The sequence below is a fragment of the Bubalus kerabau genome, chromosome X, assembly GCF_029407905.1.
Source record: "Bubalus kerabau isolate K-KA32 ecotype Philippines breed swamp buffalo chromosome X, PCC_UOA_SB_1v2, whole genome shotgun sequence".
NCBI lineage: Eukaryota > Metazoa > Chordata > Mammalia > Artiodactyla > Bovidae > Bubalus > Bubalus kerabau.
Window position 1 is genome coordinate 160,298,322 of NC_073647.1, and position 21,036 is coordinate 160,319,357.

Here is a 21,036-nt window from a genome sequence, read left to right on the forward strand (position 1 = left end):
TTTCCCAAGTACAATCGTGCATTGACTTTATTCCCTTCTATTTTTGGCTGTACCGGGTCTTTGTGGCTGTGCATGGGCTTTCTCTAGTTGAAGAGAGCTACTAGAGGGGGTCACTCTGGTTCCGAAGCACAGGCTTCTGATGGCAGGGGCTTGTCTTGTGGCGGAGCACGGATTTTCGGAACACGGGCTTCACAGGTTCTGGCGCACGGGGTTTTTTTTGCTCCACAGCATGTGAGCTCTTCACAGACTGGGGATCAAATCTGGGTCCCCTGCACTGGCAGGCAGATTCTGAACCACTGGACTGCCAGGAAAGTCCTGCACTTAAGAATCTTGAACCCCCAAAAAAGATGGCAAAGAATCCACACAAAAAAAGTCGTGAAAATACAGACTTCATTCATTCATCAGATCATTCCTCTGACACGTGCCCTGATCTTCTCCGGTCATAAAGATGATGAGGAATTGAAGCCGCGGTACCTGCATTGGACAACTAGAATTCAGGCTCTGGGTGATCTGGGTGACCTCCATGGGGCCGTTTTGAAAATGAAGCTCGATCCTCAGCCCAGCTCAGTCTATTCCCAGCTCTCTGCCTTGGAGCTGAAGGCGAGACACCAATACCCACGCCTGCCACACAGCTCAACCGGCATGAACGGGGTCACTCAGGGTGGCAACAGGGACACGGAACCTCACTTCTCTCCCTCTGGGTCCTTCCTCAGCCACCAGCCCTCATCAAATGCCAGGGGATGTCCGTTCCATACCAAGAGCATGCCTGTCTTTCCTTTCTCTTTGCTTCCATCCAGATCATCCCATCCACATTTTGAAAAGCGTTCTCTTTAATGAATACAAACATTTTTTGTTTGTTAGTTTGTTTCGATCACAATGAAGTTTAGAAACTGTTGAGCCAGTTGGCTTTATTTTCCAACTAAACATTTCTAAAAGTCCGTCAATTTTGTTTTCAAAACAAATGTAAGGAAACACGTAAACCAAAAAACTGCCTCACAAGGACATGGGTTGTACGATAAAGAAAACCTTCCTAAGGAGAAAAATAAAAATAAACGACGCTATACACGGTGCTTTTTTACGAGTGTTCAGAAACAGGAAAAAGAGCAGAAACCAGTGTTGAGGTGTCAACCAAGCTCACCGGTGTCAGACATCCCATAGAATCCCCAAGTGCCTGACCACGCGTCACGTGAGAAGCAGATTTAGAAACGTTCGTCTCACGATGACCACGGTGCATGTGGGGAATCGGAGAACCGTGAGACGCACGTGAAAACGTATAGAGCACGCTGGTGGCATAGAAATTAAACAAGGTGGGGGGTGGGGAGGAGAAACCATTTACAGGAAAAACAAAGTTGGAGACACATGGCAGACCTGTGTTCTCATCCAACAAGAGAACCGTAAGTAAATTACAAAGCAGTGGGCGACGTGGAAATAAGGCCCCACGGAAAACAGCGTTTCCTTGGAAAGAATTCATGGTCTTGGAGAAGGAAATGAAGCCGAGGTATTCAGCTTTGAGACAGAAGAGTATTTCATGTGGAAATGTCAGCTCCAAAGCAAACAGATATGAAAAAGAAACGAAGGTGAGTTACGCTGCCCACCTGTCAGCAGTATTTTTCTCTATGAAGGATTTTTTTTTGTTGTTATTTGTATTAAGTACTCAGTGTCTCAACAGTAACAGGATAAGGAGGCAGAATAAACGACCTGACCCCAGGTGGTGCCAGGGGTAAAGAATCCACCTGCCAGTACAGAGATGAGGGTTTGACCCTGATCACAAAGATCCCCCGGAGAAGGACGCGGCAATAACCCACTCCAGTTTCCTTGCTGGGAAAATCCCCTGGACAGAAGAGCCTGGTGGGCTACAGTCCATGGGCTCGCCGAGTCGGACACGACTGAGCACACAACAGTTCACAACAGAGCCGGGGGCGAAGTGGGTCACATGTTGATAGGAACCCCACATAAAGATCTGCGGGGAGATGTCCACCCATGAAGATTACGTTTGGCTTCTATTTCTTCAACCAGGCCCCCAGACTACTCTCCCGGTTTCTACTAAATGGAGAACCGTTATCTTAGGCGCACGTTCAAGTCTCCTGCACAGGCTTCAGGTCTGACGAGCGTAGCGTGGCATGCTGGGACAGTCCTCCCTGCAAAGGGAGGCCCGCTCTGTCCATCTGAAGGGCCGAGACGAGACCCAGCGCCCTACTGAGCAGAAAGCAGCCGGGGCACTCTCTGAGACGGGGAGGTGCTCTGTAAACAGGAGCGGCCTCTCCTTTTACCTCTGAGTTTGCTTCTCTCAAGAAAAAGGCACGTGCGTGCTAAGTCGCTTCAGTCGTGTCCGACTCTTTGTGACCCCGTGGACTGTAGCCCGCCAGACTCCTCCGTCCATGGGATTCTCCAGGCAAGAGTACTGGAGTGGATTGCCGTGCCCTCTTCCAGGGGATCTTCCTGACCCAGGGATCGAACCTGCATTTCTTAAGTCTCCTGCATTGGCAGGCGGGTTCCTTACCGCTAGTGCCCAAAGAAAAAGGTATTCAACTACAGTTCCTAAAGCTCCCTATTGTAGGGAGCATGTTAATGAACGATAGGGCAAAAACCTCACAACCAGGTGAGCACAGGTCATGAGAAGGCACCGCATGAAAAAGACGAGCAGAAGAAGGAAGAGGAAAACGAGGGGGGAGGGCTGGGTATGGACAGAAGACAAAGAGAAGGAGTAAGAATATTAAGAATCAGAATGGGAGCTCTCTGGAGGTCCAGTAGCTAAGACTCTGCACTCCCACGGCAGGAGGCCCAGGTTCAGTCCCTGCTCAGGGAACCAGAACTCGAATGCCACAACTGGACCCCTGGGTAAATTAGAACCAGACAACAGAACTACCTACTCCCCAAGTAAGTCTTTTTTTGTTGTTGTCCTTGGGAATTCCCTGGTGGTTCAGATGGTAAAGAGTCTGCCTGCATTGTGGGAGACCCGAGTTCATTCCCTGGTTTGGGAAGATCCCCTGGAGACGGGAATGGCAACCCAGTCCAGTGTTCTTGCCTGGAGAATCCCATGGACAGAGGAGCCTGGCAGGCAACAGTCAGAACCACCTACTCCAAAAATACATCTTTTTTGCTTTTTTTTTTTAAGATTAAAAAATATAAAGAAGAACCAAAATATAGAAATAATGCAACTGATGTGAAGAACTGATTCACTGGAAAAGACCCTGATGCTGGGAAAGATTGAAGGCGGGAGGAGAAGGGGACAACAGAGGATGAGATGGTTGGATGGTATCACTCGCTCGACGGACATGAGTTTGAGTAAACTCTGGGAGATGGTGAAGGACAGGGAGGCCTGGCATGCTGCAGTCCATGGGGTGGTAAAGAGTCGGACATGACTGAGGGACTGAACTGAACTGAATGCAATGTACATCTGAATGTACGTTTCAGATACGTACTAGGCAATTAACAATTCTTTCACTGCAGCGTATGCACAATATATTCTTGTTAAAAACTCATACTGCTTGTCCAAGGTTATTAACATGTTCAAGTCGCTCCTGTTTTTCGAAAACCAGAAATACATAATGATCATGATGCAAGTCATATGAAAAAGTCACTGCTTTTGGTAAGCTTCCCTGGTGGCTCAGATGGTAAAGCATCTGCCTACAATGCAGGAGAGCTGGGTTTGATCCCTGGGTTGGGAAGATCCCCTGGAGAACAAAATAGCAACCCAACCCACTGTTGCCTTGAAAATCCCATGGATGGAGGAACCTGGTAGGCTACAGTCCATGAGGTCACAAAGAGTCGGACACGACTGAGTGACTTCACTTTTGGTAAGCTATGCAACGGGTTATTTGCAAGATTTCCTTTACAAGGGACAGGGGAGGAGAATGGATACAAAGCCCCCTCCTTTGCAGAAAAGCAGAGAAAAGAGCTCTGGAAAAAAAAAAAAAAGGCCAGGTGCAATGGTCAACCCTGCCGGAGGTAGTGCCCAGGGCTAATTCCAGGGAGAGCTCCCTCTACAGTCTGGTTAGGGGATTGCAACATAGTTCCAAATTCCTCTTGGTCATTTTTTTCTTTTGTTGATGTTGATGGTTTGGAAGTCAGGGAGTTAAGTGCATGTTGGGTTTGTGTGTGTGTGTGTAGGGGGGGTGGGGTGGTTTCCTAAAGTCAAAAGTTGCCAGGTGGGTCTTGAATCATCTGCCACTTTTGAGTTCCAAAAGGAAGAGTGTCATTCATAAACAGAGCACAACACCTCAGTGATGTACAGACCATAACGAGATTAAAGGTAGTGATTTATCCTTGGAGGGAAAAATCCCAAAAGTGGTCTGCAAATATAGCAAATTGCAGAGGCATAGAAGCTGGCTTGGGTATAAGACTTGCCTAGTCCCACGGCACCTGCATACCTTTATCAATCTCTGCATTAAGCCGGCGCGTCGACAATATCGCTTTTGATTAGCAAGCAGAGCTGGTGTCCTGGGGCCGCCTGGTGCTTTATGGATAGGCACAACTCAACTCAGCCAGGTGGTTTATGGTTCCCTTGAACGCACACAGGAAAACCAGAAGCTGCTTGGTATTACAAAAAGCACCACCTGCATGGGAGTCCAATTCGATACACAGCTCTTTTTGTTTGACCACATAGGTGATGCAATGCTCAGAAACGGACACCTTTATGTATGAAAGACACACTGTAAATCTAACGGACTCGGCAAGGCTCAGAGCTCTCTTCTCTTGGGGGTGAAGACTCAGCTGTCACAGATGAGCATTCGAAGCAGGTGTTGGCTGTAACCTCAAGGAGGCAAAGGCGTCAATGCTGATTGACGGGAACATCTTCCGTCTTTGATTTCACTCTGACCAATTTCAAGGAAACATTTCACTTTCCGAGAGCTACACCAGTTAGTGACTGGCTCGTTCAGGGACGATACGCCCAAGGGTGAGGAGAAACACTTGATTACTATTATTACAGAAATGTGCCAGGACTTCCCTGGTGGTCCAGTGGCTAAGACTCTGCATTCCCAATGCAGGGGACCGGGGTCAGATCCCTGGTCAGGAAACCAGGTCCCACACATGGCACAACTAAAGTTTCATGTGCAGCGACTAAAAAATAAGATCCCACGTGTGGTAAATAAGACCCAGTACAGCCCCCCAAAAAAGTGCCCACGTCCATGGACTCACAGTTGTACTGAACACAGACTTCCTGTGTATCCCCTAAAAGCCAGCCTACTGGCCGAGAAGTATCTGAGTTATTCTGGGGTGTGTATAGTCTGGGCTATGCAGACCTTAATGACAAAATCAGATGTGACCTTGGCTGAGAACACCTGTCAGACTCAACGACAGGTCAGATTTTTTTGTTGTTGTTGTTCATGTCCGACTCTTTGTGATCCCCATGGACTGTTGCTCGCCAGGCTCCTCCGTCCATGGGATTCTCCAGGCAAGAATAATGGAGTACGTTGCCATTTCCTTCTCCAGGGGATCTTCCCAACCCAGGGATCGAACCCGGGTCTTCCGCATTGGAGGCAGACACTTTAACCTCTGAGCCATTACCCAAACTCATGTCCATTGAATCGGTGATACCATCCAACCATCTCATCCTCTGTCATCCCCTTCTCCTCCCGCACTCAATCTTTCCCAGCATCAGGGTCTTTTCCAATGAGTCAGCTCTTTACATCAGGTGGCCAAAGTACTGGAGCTTCAGTTTCAGCATCAGTCCTTCCAATGAATATTCAGGGTTGATTTCCTTTAGGATTGTCTGGTTTGATCTCCTCGCTGTCCAAGGGACTCTCAAGAGTCTTCTCCAACACCACAGTTCAAAAGCATCAATTCTTCAGCACTCAGATTTCTTGGTCAACGTCAAATTTCCTTTTGGAAAAAGGTCTCATAAATGTTGTCATCAGGCATGTCATACCCAGCAGGGTCCACACTGCCCTGCATGATACTCAGAGAAGTAGACCTGACACAGTTGGTAAAGCTGTTGATCTGTTTTCAAAATTTAATTCCCTAAGTAACAATTGCTAGCATTCACGAGAAGGCACTTTCAGGAACTGAAACAGTGATGACGTGTTTCCTACATACATGAATCAGAGGAGATGGGAGACTTCAGTACCGTAAAACTTAGGTGGGCCACATGGAAACACAGTGTAGTTCTATTTTAAAGAATTTTCACTATCACAGCAAAAGTAAGAAATTCTCTCAGCTTGGGGACTTCCCTAGGAGTCCAGTGGGTAAGATTCTCAATGCAGGGGATACAGGTTCAATCCCTGGTCAGGGAACTAAGATCCCACATGCCCTGCACGGTGCAGCCAAATAATAAAATAAATTTTAAAAGAAGATTTTACCAAAAGAGAAATTCTCTCATCTTAAGCCTCTCAAGAAGCATTATGCTTACTCATATGGTGTTGAACATGACTGCAAAGCAACCCTTGAAAGCCCAAGGGGGGGCATTCTACTCAATTCCCTTTGGAAGGAAAATAGCCCCCGAAAGTCTTAATTCCTCCTCAGCAGTGCATTCAGCTGCTCAGTCACCTCTGGCTCTTTGCAACCCCACAGATTGTGGCCCGCCAGGCTCCTCTGTCCACGGGATTCTCCAGGAGAACCCTGGAGTGGGTTGCCATTCCCTTCTCCAGGAGGGGATCTTCCCGACCCAGGGACTGAACCCACATCTCCTGTATTGGCAGGCAGATTCTTTACCATCTGAGCCACCAGAGGATGGCATAATTTATCATCCAAACCAGGACACCTGAGAGGGGAAGGGGGTGGGCTTATCAGCTGGGACCTGGGCAGGGGGTGTTGGGTGTAACCATTCTGGGTAAACAAGAGGCTACCATGATTATTGATGAGATGGCTGGATGGCATCACCGCCTCAATGGATGTGAGTTTGAGTAAGCTCTGGGAGCTGGTGATGGACAGGGAGGCCCGGTGTGCTGCAGTCCGTGGGGTCGCAGAGAGCTGGACATGACTGAGCAACTGAACTGAACCATGATTATTAGAAAGAAGGTTGTGAGTTCTGTTCAGCCATTCTTGCCCCCAACTGCACACTAGAATCATCGCAGGTGAACACACACAAGTGTTTCCGTGCGCACACACACACAAGCATATACCGATACTACATGGGAATACACACATTTACGTGTACAAACACATATGTGTATGTGTATACTGAGATGTCTAAGTTCTACTCCAGACCAGTTAAATGAGATTTCTGAAACTGGAATGAATCTTGAGCATCGATTTTTAAAAGGTCCCCCAGGCGACATAAATAGGCAACGGAACCGAGAACCACTGACCTGGACACCCTCCGAAGACCTTCCAGCTCTCACAACTCTGGGATCCTAATTCCTGAGCATGAAGCTCTCTCACCCTTGTTACGGTCAACTGCAAACTACTCTCCTTTCCAGAACACAAAAAATTTCACACCAGTACAATAACCAACAGTACAGTAATAACCAACATGTATTTACAAAGAGTTTACACTTCACAAAACCTTTTCCCTTTACAAAAACACTTTTTCAACATTACCTTTTTTCCTTTGCATTAACTCTATGAGAAAGTCAGGTTGGGTATTATGATTATTGACTTTCTATGGGTGAGGATATTGGGGTTTCAGAGATGACGCACAGGGGCACCAGGCGTCTAACACAAAGAGCATGTGGAGTAATCGCGCCCACGTCTTGATTAGAAACGTGGAGGTTAGGAGCACACGCCTGGGGATCCCTACCACATGGGTCTGGATTTCACATCTGTCATTCCCTGGCTTGATAAGCTGGGGCGAGTTACTCAACCTCTGCATGTATCATCTCTAAAATTAAAATAACACAGATACTTGCTCTGCAGCTGTGGTCCAAGTATTGGGTAACATTTCACATGGCAAAGCTCAGCAGCGGGTCCAAAAAAGAGTAACAACGTTATTATTGTTGCCGTTGTTACTGTTACTCCTTCTGTTACTCCCTGCCCCGCCTGCTTTTACTGCTATAATTCCCCCTCCCCCTCCTTCCCTCCCCCTCCTCCCCTCCCCCTCCTTCCCTCCCCCTCCTTCCCTCCCCCTCCTTCCCCCACCAGAACTAATAATAACGTTCAGTGCCACAGGCAGACCCCTTCAGAGGGACAAGATTAATCACTGTAAACCCCCCTGAGCTAATCTTTACCCGCCTCTCACACACGCTCCCAAAAAACGAGAAGGCAACGTGAGTCATCCTCAGAGAAGATGCTCTGTGAAAGCGGACACCCCAGACGTGTGTCCGTGTTGAACCCTGGACGTGTCTGGTACAAAGAGCAAACGACCAGACTCGAGACAGATGCTCAGCTGGATTCAGAACCCAGGGGAGAGAGGCCTCAGATGCGCAGCTCACATCTGCCTTCGAGGAAGACCCTGTGTCCTGTCCTGGGCAGTGAGGAGTACACTGGGCTACCGGCCTCCAGCGGCAGCCCCGGGGTCTGCTCCCGGGTTTCGGGAGGCCCCAGTCTTTGAGGGAAGTCCCCAGCCAGAGGCAGACCAGGCTCATCAGGACAAGGGTCTGGTCATGTCTGCCCTGGAGCTGCCCTTGGACCGGCATTGCAGCCTGTGGTTCCTCCCCCCATTTCTCCTCCATCCCTCCATCACAATACCAGATTATATTGCTTAGTAGAGACTCCTCAGTGAAAAAGAACACAAAACACCCCCATACATGTCAAACAACCCTGTCAAGGACAGCTGGTGGTACCTTACTCAACTGAGACACCATGAAAACCATACAAAAATGTTGTTTCAAACTGTATTACTGCATCACTTTCTAAGTTTATTTGGAAGGATTTATAGAGTCACAAAATATGTCTGACTTGTTCCTCTTTCTAGTGAAGTGCCTACAGCGTGAGGCTGAAAAAAAGTGATTATAGATCATGTTCTATTCATGTCATCTTTGTTGTGCAAATTAAATTTGTTATGCCACATTAGCTCAAAGATATGAATATTTTAATAATGCCTGATCTATAAATTGCAAGGAAAATGAGTTAGAATTTTAAAATATACTCAGTTCCAAGGAATTGGATTTCTTGAGGACACATTTTTCATCTAGAGAGGAAAGGTATTCTAAATTACTGCATTTCCAAAGTAACCATTTAATTTCACTCTCATTTTGATAATTCAGGTTTTTCTACATACTGAAAACATGAAAAATAATCAAAACCATGAAAATGGTGGTGGGATCCAGTAATCTAAGGGTTCATTATATATAACATTATTATAGTTAAGGATAACAACAATAAAATAGTTACGATGTGACAAAGGGTAGTCTACACTCTTTGTATATATTAACTTGTCTGGATTCAGAAATATTTAAAAGTTTAAGCATAATAATATCTTCTTATACATATTAACAATGTATTGATTGGTAAATTAAATATTTCTAATGTTAATATTGTTATGGTGGAAAATAATAACAATTCAACAGCGAAACGGTTCTGCCTATGTGACAAGCAGAATTCTAGGCTCCTTATACATATTAACTCACGTAGCCTCACACACATTCTATAACGTAGGCGTTAATTACATTATGTTATCCATAATGTATAACGTAAGGAACTGAAAAACAGAGAGGTTAAGTAAGCTTCCCAAGGTCACACAGCTACATGTGCCACTTCCTGGATTTGAACCAAACAGTCGGCACGAGTGAAGAAAAACAAATGCTGACTTAACCTTAAGCCACAGCCATCAAACTCTCACTCTGAGTGGGTGTCTGTGTGTAAACATATCCGTGTACATGTGAACGGAGTTACTTTACATCCCACTGATGGGACTTAAATGCATCTGAATTTTAAAATCCGAATATGTACGGTCCTGGCTGAGTACTCACCCTGAATATCAGAAGCACCTTCAGTGGGCTTTGGCAGCCTGCCTCTCTTGTCCAAGAGGGTCTCTCCTCTCTGAAGAGTGCCTGGAAATGACACAATGAATGAGAAACACCACTGGCAAACCCGGCTCAGCACTCGGGCCTGTCTGCAAAAAAAGGCCAGAAACACAACTTTCCAGCTGTACGTCAATCATTTTGTCAGACCTCTCGTGCAGTCAGTTAGCAGCAAAGAGTCACTGAGCGCCTACTGTATGCCGTTCCCTCTACCAAACCCCAGAGCTTTTAGAAGGTGAAGCATGGGGACTTCCCTGGCGGTGCAGTGGTTGGGACTCTGCCTGCCGATGCAGGCCACACGGGCTCGATTCCTGGTCTGGGAAGATTGCACGTGCCGCGGAGCAGCGAAGCCCAGGGGTCACGACCACTGAAGCCTGTGAGCCGAAAGCCCGTGCTTCGCGCCAAGAGAAGCCACTGCGATGAGGAGCCTGCAAACAGAGGAGCCCGCAAACAGAGGAGCCCGCTAGCCACAGCCAGAGAAAGCCCACGCAAAAGCCAGCCAAGACCCAGCACAGCCAAAAAGAATAAATAAAACAACAAAACAGAAGGTTTAAGTATGACTCTAACACTGTTCTGAACTAGCAGTACTCGTATGAAAAGAATCCGATTTATATGAAATATTTATCATTTGTCCCTCTAAGGAACAGTCAAGAAAACACCCTAGACTTTTGAAGATGATTCCAAGAGCACCCTGCTTTTACAGTGACTTATGATACAGTTCTGATAATGGACTTTTTCTCCCAGCATTACTGAGACATGATTAGTGTACAGCACTGTGTAAGTTTCAGATGGAGAACATAATTTGACTTATATGCATCACGAAATGACCACATACTTGATTAACAATAGTTTTAGGTTTACAGCAAACTGATTCAGTTCTGCATACACATGTATCTGTTGTGTTTCAAATTCTTTTCCCATTTAGGTTGTTACATAATATTGAGCAGAGTTCCCTGTGCTGCCCAGCAGGTCCTTGCTGGTTCTCCATGTCAAATACAGCAGTGTGTCCGTGTCCATCCCAAACTCCCTAACTGCCCCTTCCCCAATCCTTCTCCCTGGTGACCATAAGGTTATTACAGAGTATTGAGCAGAGTTCCCTGTGCTGTCCAGCAGGTCCTTGCTGGTTCTCCATGTTAAATACAGCAGTGTGTCCATGTCCATCCCAGACTCCCTAACTGTCCCTTCCCCCATCCTTACCCCCAAGCCCCCGCTGCACACACGCAACCATACGTTCATTCTTTAAGTGTGTGTCTGTTTCTGTTTTGTAAACAGCCAGTTCATCTGTATCATTTCTTTTTAGATCCCACGTATAAGCAATATTATATGCTATTTCTCTTTCTCTTTCTGACTGACTTCACTCAGTGTGACAATCTCTAGGAGTACCCACGCTGCTGCAAATGGAACTAATGATAATCAGTGAACTTTTAAACTCTTTTACTCATACTCTGGAATTCCACTGGCCTGGATTCAGCTTAGGAGTCTTTTTTTTTTTTTAGTTCTACTAGTTTATTGCTACCAACCGATCTCCCTCCACCCTCATGCATGTAACCCCATGGACTGTAGCCCGCCAGGCTCCTCTGTCCATGGGATTCTCCAGGCAAGAATACTGAAGTGGGTTGCCATTTCCTTCTCCGAAGTGTCATGTTGTTTTAACAAGTGACCTGATGCCAGGGACTAGGTTGGGTAGGATTTCACATCATCAGTGCCGACTTAAGGCTTACACCCCTGTCTTGCAATGGCTGGGTGCCATCTTTCTTCCTCATGAGACTCTAGCCTACCTGCCTCATTCATTATTACACCCATGAGCCTGGGAAAATGTCAAACCCAGAGCACTCACAGGCGTCACTGCTGAATAAATACATTCATAGATGAAGGAGACAGTTAATCACCTCTTAACAGGACTCTGTTGAATAAAACACTTACTTGAAAGTATGAGCTCTGATGGGTGTATTAAAAACCTTTACCATATTACTTAATAGACAGCCTTGATCTTCCCGTATTTAGTTCTTCTCGCACTGACACCCATGGCAAGTCGTAATTTATAAGTTTATTAAGACACAGATTCAGACAGCATGGTTGTAAAAGCCGGCGGGAAGACCTCATTTAGGTGGTGAAAAAGCCTAGCAAATAATTAAACGTCCATATCTAATATAATCTTTCTCCTCTTCACATCATTCACAGTGGACACTATTACATGTTGATATGATGTTCACGAGTCTAGATGATTGATACGATGTCTGAAAGTGAGATATGCAAAAGGGAGTCTTATATACACTTACTATTAGGTCACTGACTGTATGATCAATCAAGTTACCGGTAGCTTTTAGGTTGAAAGTGTTAGTCGCTCACTTGTGTTGACTCTTTGAGACCCCATGAACGGTACCCCACTAGGCTTCTCTGTCTGTCCACAGGATTCTCCAGCCAAGAATACTGGCGTGGGTTGCCATTTCCTTCTCCAGGGGACCTTCCCGACCCAGCGATTCAATCTACGTCTCCTGCATTGCCAGGCTGACTCTTTACCACTGAGCCGCCAGGAAGTTATTAGGTTAGATGATCTCATATTGATGGCTTTTTATATAATGTTTTGTACCAAGTGTGAGATGGAAATCTCTATAAAGTAAATTATACATTCCATTTACCTATGAGTGTATGGTATATTTATCACATGTTAATTTTACATGGGTAGTCAATATTTTGTTTCTCTAAATTTCTATCTGTTTTCTCTAAATACTCCATGAAGAATGTGTTTTTTAGAAGAAAAATATTTTATTTCTTAAAATGTAAACTCTTACAGGAATACAAATAACTCACACTTCTTTTGTGAAATGATGATGCTATCTTGAAACAGATGAGCGCCGAAAAATTGATGCTTTTGAACTGTGGTGTTGGAGAAGACTCTGGAGAGTCCCTTGGACTGCAAGGAGATCAAACTAGACAATCCTAAAGGAAATCAGTCCTGAATATTCATTGGACGGACTGATGTTGAAGCTGAAGCTCCAATACTTTGGCCACCTGATGCGAAGAGCTGACTCACTGCAATGCCCCTGATGCTGGGAAAGACTGAAGGTGGGAGGAGAAGGGGACGACAGAGGATGGGATGGTTGGATGGCATCATCGACTCAAAGGATGTGAGTTTGAGAAAGTTCTGGGAATTGATGATGGACAGGGAGGCCTGGCGTGCTGCAGTCCATGGGGTCGCACAGAGTCGGACACGACTGAGCGACTGGACTGAACTCAAGTGTGTGTTTGTCCAGCCACAAATCCACAAATATAGTTCAAAAGCCTGCTTTCACGACCTTCAAGTTTGCTGCTGCTGTTTAGTTGCTCAGTTGTGTTTGACTCTTTGTAACCCCCTGGACTGTAGCCCGCCAGGCTCCTCTGTTACATTACAATAGTTCTAATTATGAGAACTCATTAATAGAGAACTACACTTCTTAATATAGAAATTATCTTATTTTAAAAATTAAGTTTTCTTCACTAAAAACATGGTTCAAACAGTGGACTCAACAAAGTCACAGCTATCTAAAAACTAAGTGGACATTTTAGGTAAGAATAAACATAGTATCAGTCTAAACAAGTAACACACTCCACAGCCATTTGAGTCTTATGCAGAACAGAACTTAATTCACCAGTACTCTACAGTTAGTAAAGAGCTTTCCTGGTGGCTCAGCTGGTAAAGAATCCGCCTGCAATGCAGGAGACGCCGGTTCGATTCCTGGATGGGGACGATCCCTGGAGAAGGGATAGGCTACCCACTCCAGTATTCTGGGGCTTCCCTGGTGGCTCAGACAGTAAAGAATCCATCTGTAATGCAGGAGACGTGGGTTCAATCCCTGGGTAGGAAAGATGCCCTGGAGGAGGGCATGGCAACCCAGTCCAGTATTCTTGCCTGGAGAATCCCATGGACAGAGGAGCCTGGTGGGTTGCAGTCCCGGGAGTTGCAAAGAATCGGACACAACTGAGTGACTAAGCAGAGCAATCTAAGTCGGGGTCCCCAACCTCTGGAGCCTAATGCCTGATGATCTGAGGTGGAGCTGATGTCATAATAAAGAAATAAAGTGCACATTAATGTGCTTGAATCAACCGGAAAGCATCCACTTGCGCCCCCAGCCCGTGGAAAAACTGTCTTCCACAAAACCGGTTCCTGATGCCAGAAAGGTTGGGGACTGCTGGTAAGCCCCACTCACCTCTGGCTGGCTCTTACTGTCCCAGCATTTCTAGGACTGGTCAAGAAGCTGTGCAGAATCTTCTAGATCTTCTGATGATAAAAAGTGACAGTGAAAAGTGAAAGACGCTCAGTCATGCCTGATTCTTTGAGACCTCACGGACAGTAGTCCATGGGATTCTCCAGGCCAGATTACTGGAGTGGGTAACTGTTTCCCTTCTCCAGAGGCTCTTTCCGACCCAGGGATCGGACCCAGGTCTCCTGCACTGTGGGCAGATTTTTTTACCAACTGGGCCGCCAGGGAAACCTGATGATGAAGCTGAGGCTTATTTAGCCCTGGCTTTCTATTTAGGCACCTCCCTCTCCCAAGCCTGCATTATGGGTTCTCGTAACCTTGTGGCCTGGCTTCCCTGGTGGTTCATCAGCAAAGAATTCGACTGTCAATCCAATACAAGAGACTGGGGTTCGATCCCTGGGTTGGGAACCTAATGGCAACCCACTCCAGTATTCCTGCCTGGAGAATCCCATGGACAGAGGATCCTAGTGGGCTACAGTCCGGGGGGAGAGGGGGTCTCAAAAGAGTCGGACACGGCTGAGCGACTCAACCACCACCACCGCCCTAGTGGCCACGTCGAGAACTTCTCAAAGAACGTTCGTCCTCATCCTTGGCTACACCTTAAGATTCCCCTGCCAGGAACAGTGGTCGTCAGCCTTGACCACACTTTGGACTCACCTGGGAGCTGTCTGTTTCTTCCTGATGATAGTTTTGACGTCCAGGCTCCATCACAGACTAACCAAACCAGAAGAGTGAAGCTGGAGGGGCGTACACCCTACACTGCAGGAGGGTGTCCCAGGCCCCAAGGCTGAGCCTGGGGAAATGGATGTGGTCTGTATTGTCTGCAAGGCCCCTCCCGAGCTGCAAGCAGAACCGGGGTGAGCAGGTGACGCTTCTATCTCAGCAATCTCTCCTCTCCCTCTCAACTGTGCCCGTGCGTGGGAGAGGCTTCCTCCCTGTGCTCTGGCAGGGACTTGCTCTAAATCACATCCTGAGCCTCCTTCCTCCACAGGAAGAAAGGACATCTCCGAGTCTTAGTCTCGAGAACTTCCGTGCTTAATGGTTTGCTGCAGGAGAAGCCTCTCATACTGGCTGCTGCTGCTAAGTCGCCTCTTTAGTCTGACACTTTGTGACCCCCATGGACTGCAGCCCACCAGGCTCCTCCGTCCATGGGATTTTCCAGGCAAGAGTACTGGAATGGGCTGCCATTTCCTCCTCCAGGGGATCTTCCCTACCCAGGGATGGAACCCAGGTCTCCCGCATTGCAGGCGGACTCTTCACCAGCTGAGCCACCAGGGAAGCCTGAGAATGAATTTCATATTATAAATCTACCTGTCTATTGGGATCTAGGACTGTTGATCAGACCTGGGGATTTCTTCTTCCCTCAGGAAAAAATGGAATCAGTCTATACGATTCAACAAATATGGCTCCATAATGCCATCACAACGGCTCTGCTACCAGTCTCCTGAGAATTCAAGTCCCGACAGAAGATTCAGAAATTATAGCTGCCTTTTCCATGTCAGCCTGGGTCCTTTCAAAATTTCACTTTGACCTGCACTTCAGACTTCTGGCCCATTCTGCGTGTTTAATTTGTAGCATTCCATATAGGGGATGCATCTGTATAGTTTTTAATATTACGTCACTTTTGTCTTAGAAATTCTGTGCAGATGTTGCAAAAGATGTTTTTGAAAGTTTATGTTTGTTATGGCTTTAAAATAAAATATGAAAAACGTTGGTGGACACTGACTAAGTGTGGACTATACTCTTTCCCAATTGCTCTGAAGTGAGGGATGACGGGGAGACATTTGGGATCACTCCCCACTCTACAAAATGTTCCTGGGAGAAGGGCATTGCCAGTATTTTCACTGATGTCAAAAGCAAACATTTATTTAGCATCTACTTCTTTGTCAAAAACAAACATTTATTTAGCATCTACTTCTCTGCCCCTATGTACAGGATGAAATGATTGATAGCACACCGATAGAATCACAGCTTCCTACAGGGAGATTTCACAAGGAAAGACTTGCATCCATTTATACCGATTTCATCAGCAATAGTCTTGTACCATTTCTAATATCCCAAATTGCCCAGATAATGCAAAAAAAAAAAAAAAAAGACAAAACTATTCTTGACTTAACGCTAAACAACATTTATGCCAAACAGCATGCACTGCTCATCCAAACATATCTAAAATCGTAACAAACTTTTCAATGCACCAAACATCACTTTTAAGTGTTATTTGTTTTGAGGAAACACTCACCAGATGAATATGTATTGTAAATCTTTGTATATCTAAAGGACTGTGTGCCTGTTTTACACAGAGATTGCATTCTTGCTCAGTCACTAGATTGCGTCCGACACTTCTGGAACCCCATGGACTGTAGCCCGCCAGGCTCCCCTGTCCATGGGATTTCCCAGGCAAGAATACTGAAGTGTGATACCATTTCCTCCTTCAGGGGATCTTCCTAACCCAGGGATCAAACCCAAGTCTCTTGTGTCTCCTGCACTGGCAGGCAGGTTCTTTACCGCTGAAACACCTGGGAAGGCCATATCAGACGCTCATATCTCAGACTATAATGAGATGGTTGGGCTTTTGTCTTCTGGGTTTTTCGGTCACACCATGTTTCAATTGCCCTTGTCTGCCCTTCACTATTCTGGGTACCTCTGATGAGTGTAAGAATTTTTACTTTCTTGCAGCACAGCATTGAGCTCATTTCTTCTAATTTAGACCATTCTTTTCCCCAGCTCGATTCTCCATAGAGCCTGGGCTCCATGGAGATGCATGAAGGGCCAGTACTAAGTGGGACTGGGGTCGAATGTGTGTGTTCTGATTCATGGGCCAGAAGGAAATGGCAACCCACTCCAGTGTTCTTGCCTGGAGAATCCCAGGGACGGGGGAGCCTGGTGGGCTGCCGTCTCTGGGGTCGCACAGAGTCGGACACGACTGAAGCGACTTAGCAGCAGCATGTTCACAGGAGAGGAGGTCCTGTCTCAGAGACGGCTTCAGCCGCTCAGGAGTGTCCGCCTCTCTGTGACCCCATGGACTGCAGCCTGCCAGGCTCCTCTGTCCATGGGATTCTCCAGGCAAGAATACTGGAGTGGGTTGCCGTGCCCTCCTCCAGGGGATCTTCCCAACCCAGGAATGGAACCTGCCTCTCCCGCATGGCAGGCGGATTCTTTACCAAGGCACCCCCGGGAAAGCTGTTATATAGAGATGACAGCTGAATGCTGGCTTCTTTAACTCAACAAATATTCCTACTGCAGAGGCAACCGTGGCTGAGACTGCCAGATCTTTTCCCCAGGAAGGCCTGAGCAATTACGTCCATCCGGACTTGGCGATGCTTTCCCTTACTGCACACCCATCCTCTGGAGCACGCGCTCACCCCATCACGGGCCCATGTCATTGTGTCATGACAGGCTGCTCACACGGACTGTTCAGGGACACGCATGTGAAGGAAACACAACCAGCAGGAGTTCCCTTCCTGAACCTGAGAGGTTGGCAGTGAAAGAACTTTTCCACCAATGTGCTGAGAGGCTGCCAGCAGCCTCCTGGGGGAGGTCCTGACTGCAGGCGGAAACCCAGATGAGAAAAAAACTGGAAAAGGCACAAGGGTGGCCTTGGGATCCTGACTAGATGCCCGATCCCGCCACCTCTATGCTTGATCCCACCGCTAACCCTTCTGATACTTGTCTTTTCATCGGAGGATGATTGATTTCTGGTGTTGTGAGTTATTGCTATACAACGTGAATCAGCCACTGAGTGACTGAGTGAGAGAGTGACATCGCTCAGTCATACCCGACTCTTCGCGACCCCATGGACTGGAGCCTACCAGGCTCCTGCGTCCATGGGATTTTCCAGGCAAGAGTACTGGAGTGGGGTGCCATTGCCTTCTCCAAAAGTGAAAGTCGCTCAGTCGTGTCTGACTCTTTGCGGACCCCATGGACTATACAACCCATGGGATTCTCCAGGCCAGAATCCTGGAATGGGTGGCCTTTGCCTTCTCCAGGGGATCTTCCCAACCCAGGGATCCCGCACTGCAGGAGGATTCTTTACCAGCTGAGCCACAAGAGAAATCAGCCGTATGCATACATATGACCCCTCCCTGTGAGACCTCCCTCTCCTCCCCGCATCCCGCCCTCTGGGTCATCACAGAGCACCGAGCTGAGCTCCCTGTGCTATCCAGCAGTTCCCCACTAGCTGTCCGTGTTACACATATCACTGTAGCTATGTCAGTGCTGATCTCTCAGTGCATTCCACCCTCTGCATCTCCACTGGGTCCACAGATCCGTTCTCTGCGTCCGTGTCTGTTTCTACCCTGCACACAGGTTCATTGGTACCATTTTTCTAGCTAAACTGCCTCGAAGTTTGAAGAAACTTGAAACGTGAAGATACTTGAAGCAGAATTTTCTCTCTGCCTCAGCCAGTCAGATACACCAACTAAAGATGGTATCAAACACACAACCTAAAGATTCATAACTCTTCTAAACAGGTATTATGTGTTAACTACCTCCTAGAAGGTGGCAGCAACCAGTCCGGACGAGACAGTCCCCGCTCCTAATCAACTCTGAACACAGAAGGTGGAGGCGAAACACATCTCTCACCAAAATAAGGGGTGATAAATGCTGTCACAGTGCCCCAGGCCTGGTAGCAAGCAGAAGAGTGGGGTTAATATTGACGGAAGTTGTTTGAATTTAATCCCAAAGGGCACCCTGAGACAGAAGGATAAGTAGAACGTAATACAACAGACAAATGTGAAACTACATTCCAGCAAGAAAAGACAGCGAGCTAAAAATGGACAGTTTATCCATCAAGATTTTTTTTTTTAATTTTCGAATGCCTACCCCAGTCTTTGTCTTATATTAGACACTAAATAAGTTTATTTAAAGAGTGATGAAAGGCATAAAGACAACTGATTAGATACATGGTATATCTGGAGGTAGGACCCTGGCCAATGACGTGACCCCCTTTTATAACACTGTTCTTAATGCAAACTTTGTTCTCATTACAACAACCAACTTTATGACACAACTTCCAAGAAAAGCAGTCATCAGAAAGAGTTACCGCCGTAACTGATAAATGCAGGAAGGGTTGCTTTAATTAATTGCTACTCTTGCCTTTTTTCTTTTCCAGATGCAAGCACATTTCCTACACGTTTTAAATAAACTCCTGCATCTTATTTATTAAACCCTTTTACTATTTTGGGGGGCTTCCCTGATGGTTCAGACAGTAAAGAAATCACTTGTAATGCAGGAGATGTGGGTTCGATCCCTGGGTCGGGAAGATCCCCTGGAGCAAGAAACGGCAACCCACTCCCGTATTCTTGCCTGGAGAATCCCATGGACAGAGGAGCCTGGTGGGCTACAGTGCATGGGGTCGCAATGAGTTGGACGAGATTGAGTGACTAACGCTTGGGTTACTTTACTATTTTTTAGTAAAATTATGAATAACTAAATGTGAAGACCATATACAAATTCAGACCAAGGAAAGGACTGGAGGGATAACAAGGTTCTGATACTCATAATGGCCGAAAAGCGCAATCCTGGATGCATAATGAGAAACACACATATTTAAATATCTCATTATTGAGAATATTTCTCATTTTTGAGCCAGTGTAGGGAAGTAGCATCTGTGCACAGGCTTTGGAATTAGGGAGACTGGGGTTGATAATCTCTGCGTCCGTGTGGATGTAGGAAAACCATTTTAGCTCTAAATTCTCCTTTATTGTCCCACTTGTCATTACTGGTGTACAAGTTACAAGAGACCTTGTGTACAAAGGACTGACACGGGATGGGCAGTCACTAGGCATAATAATTATCAATAATAGAATTCCAGCAAACAGGAGTACAGGCTAAAACGAAATAAACCAGAATTCTTATTTTCTCCATTTGAAATGAGGTGATTAGATAAGTCGATGTTTTGGCAATTAACGGTATTTCTTTTGATAACAGCGTCAGTAATGATCAGATCCTGCAGTCCAAATTAAAACAGAGTGGCATTTTGGTGAATCTGATGAAACAGAAGTCACCAAAGATGACATTCTGTGTATTACTCAGCAACCTCACTTTCCTGACACTGATATAATTTCCCCAATAATTCCCCCCACTGTAAGATCCTCCACATGCAGGAACAAGAAGGCCTATTTGCAAACATCCGTACAAACTGTGGATCACAGTCAGGTCAAGGGCAGCGTTGTGTAGCAACAACAATCAAAAAATAAAAATAAAAAACAGGGCAGAGAATACAGATTTTCTTTTATTGGGCTTATAAAAATATTTAGGACTCTGTCCTGCATTTAGTATCCCTCTCCCACCATCACCCCCAATCACCAACACCTAGCTACCAAAGATCTAAACTCCTTTGGTATAAAAAGATATTTTTTAAGTATGAAAATTTTGAAAGCTTATCTGGCCCATCTCACACTTATGCAGAATATCAATCGCGAGTAGTATAAATAATAGAAACACCTGGGAAAAAAACCTTTCCATTTTTGATTTCTCAGTTCAGTGTATATTTGGAACCCTTCACCTGTGTAATTAAAACAAAGTTTATACATAAAGGTTACATTTAAAAAATGCTTCTCTAATGGAAAAAAGCTTGATGTTTAGTTTCTAGGCTATGCTAGGATCTGTACTATATATTTTCAGATGTATCCAATTTTCCAGATGTATCCCCTAGTTTTAAACTACACACACATATATATATATACACACACACACATTAAATACATACATTTGCATATATGTGTGCATGCCTGAGTGCTACCATTGGTCCAGTTGTATCCCACTCTGCGACCCTATGGACCTTAGCCCATAAGGCTCCTCTGTTCATGGAGATTCTCCAGACAAGAATACTGGAGTGGGTTGCCATGCCCTCCTCCAGGGGATCTTCCTGACCCAGGGATCAAACCTGCATCTCATGCGTCTCCTGCATCAGCAGGCAAATTCTTTACCATTCTTTACCACCAGCATCACCTGGG

General features: G+C 46.1%; 1 protein-coding gene across 10 annotated transcripts in view; it reads right to left on the reverse strand.

Moving 5' to 3' along the window:
• Positions 1-21,036, reverse strand: part of LOC129639703 (uncharacterized) — a 320,986-nt gene that overhangs the window by 295,658 nt on the left and 4,292 nt on the right. For all 10 annotated transcript variants that reach the window (XR_008708554.1, XR_008708557.1, XR_008708560.1 and 7 more), the window contains exon 2: positions 9,789-9,869. The gene's annotated coding sequence lies outside the window, so the exon portion shown is untranslated. The remainder of the gene's footprint in view (positions 1-9,788; positions 9,870-21,036) is intronic.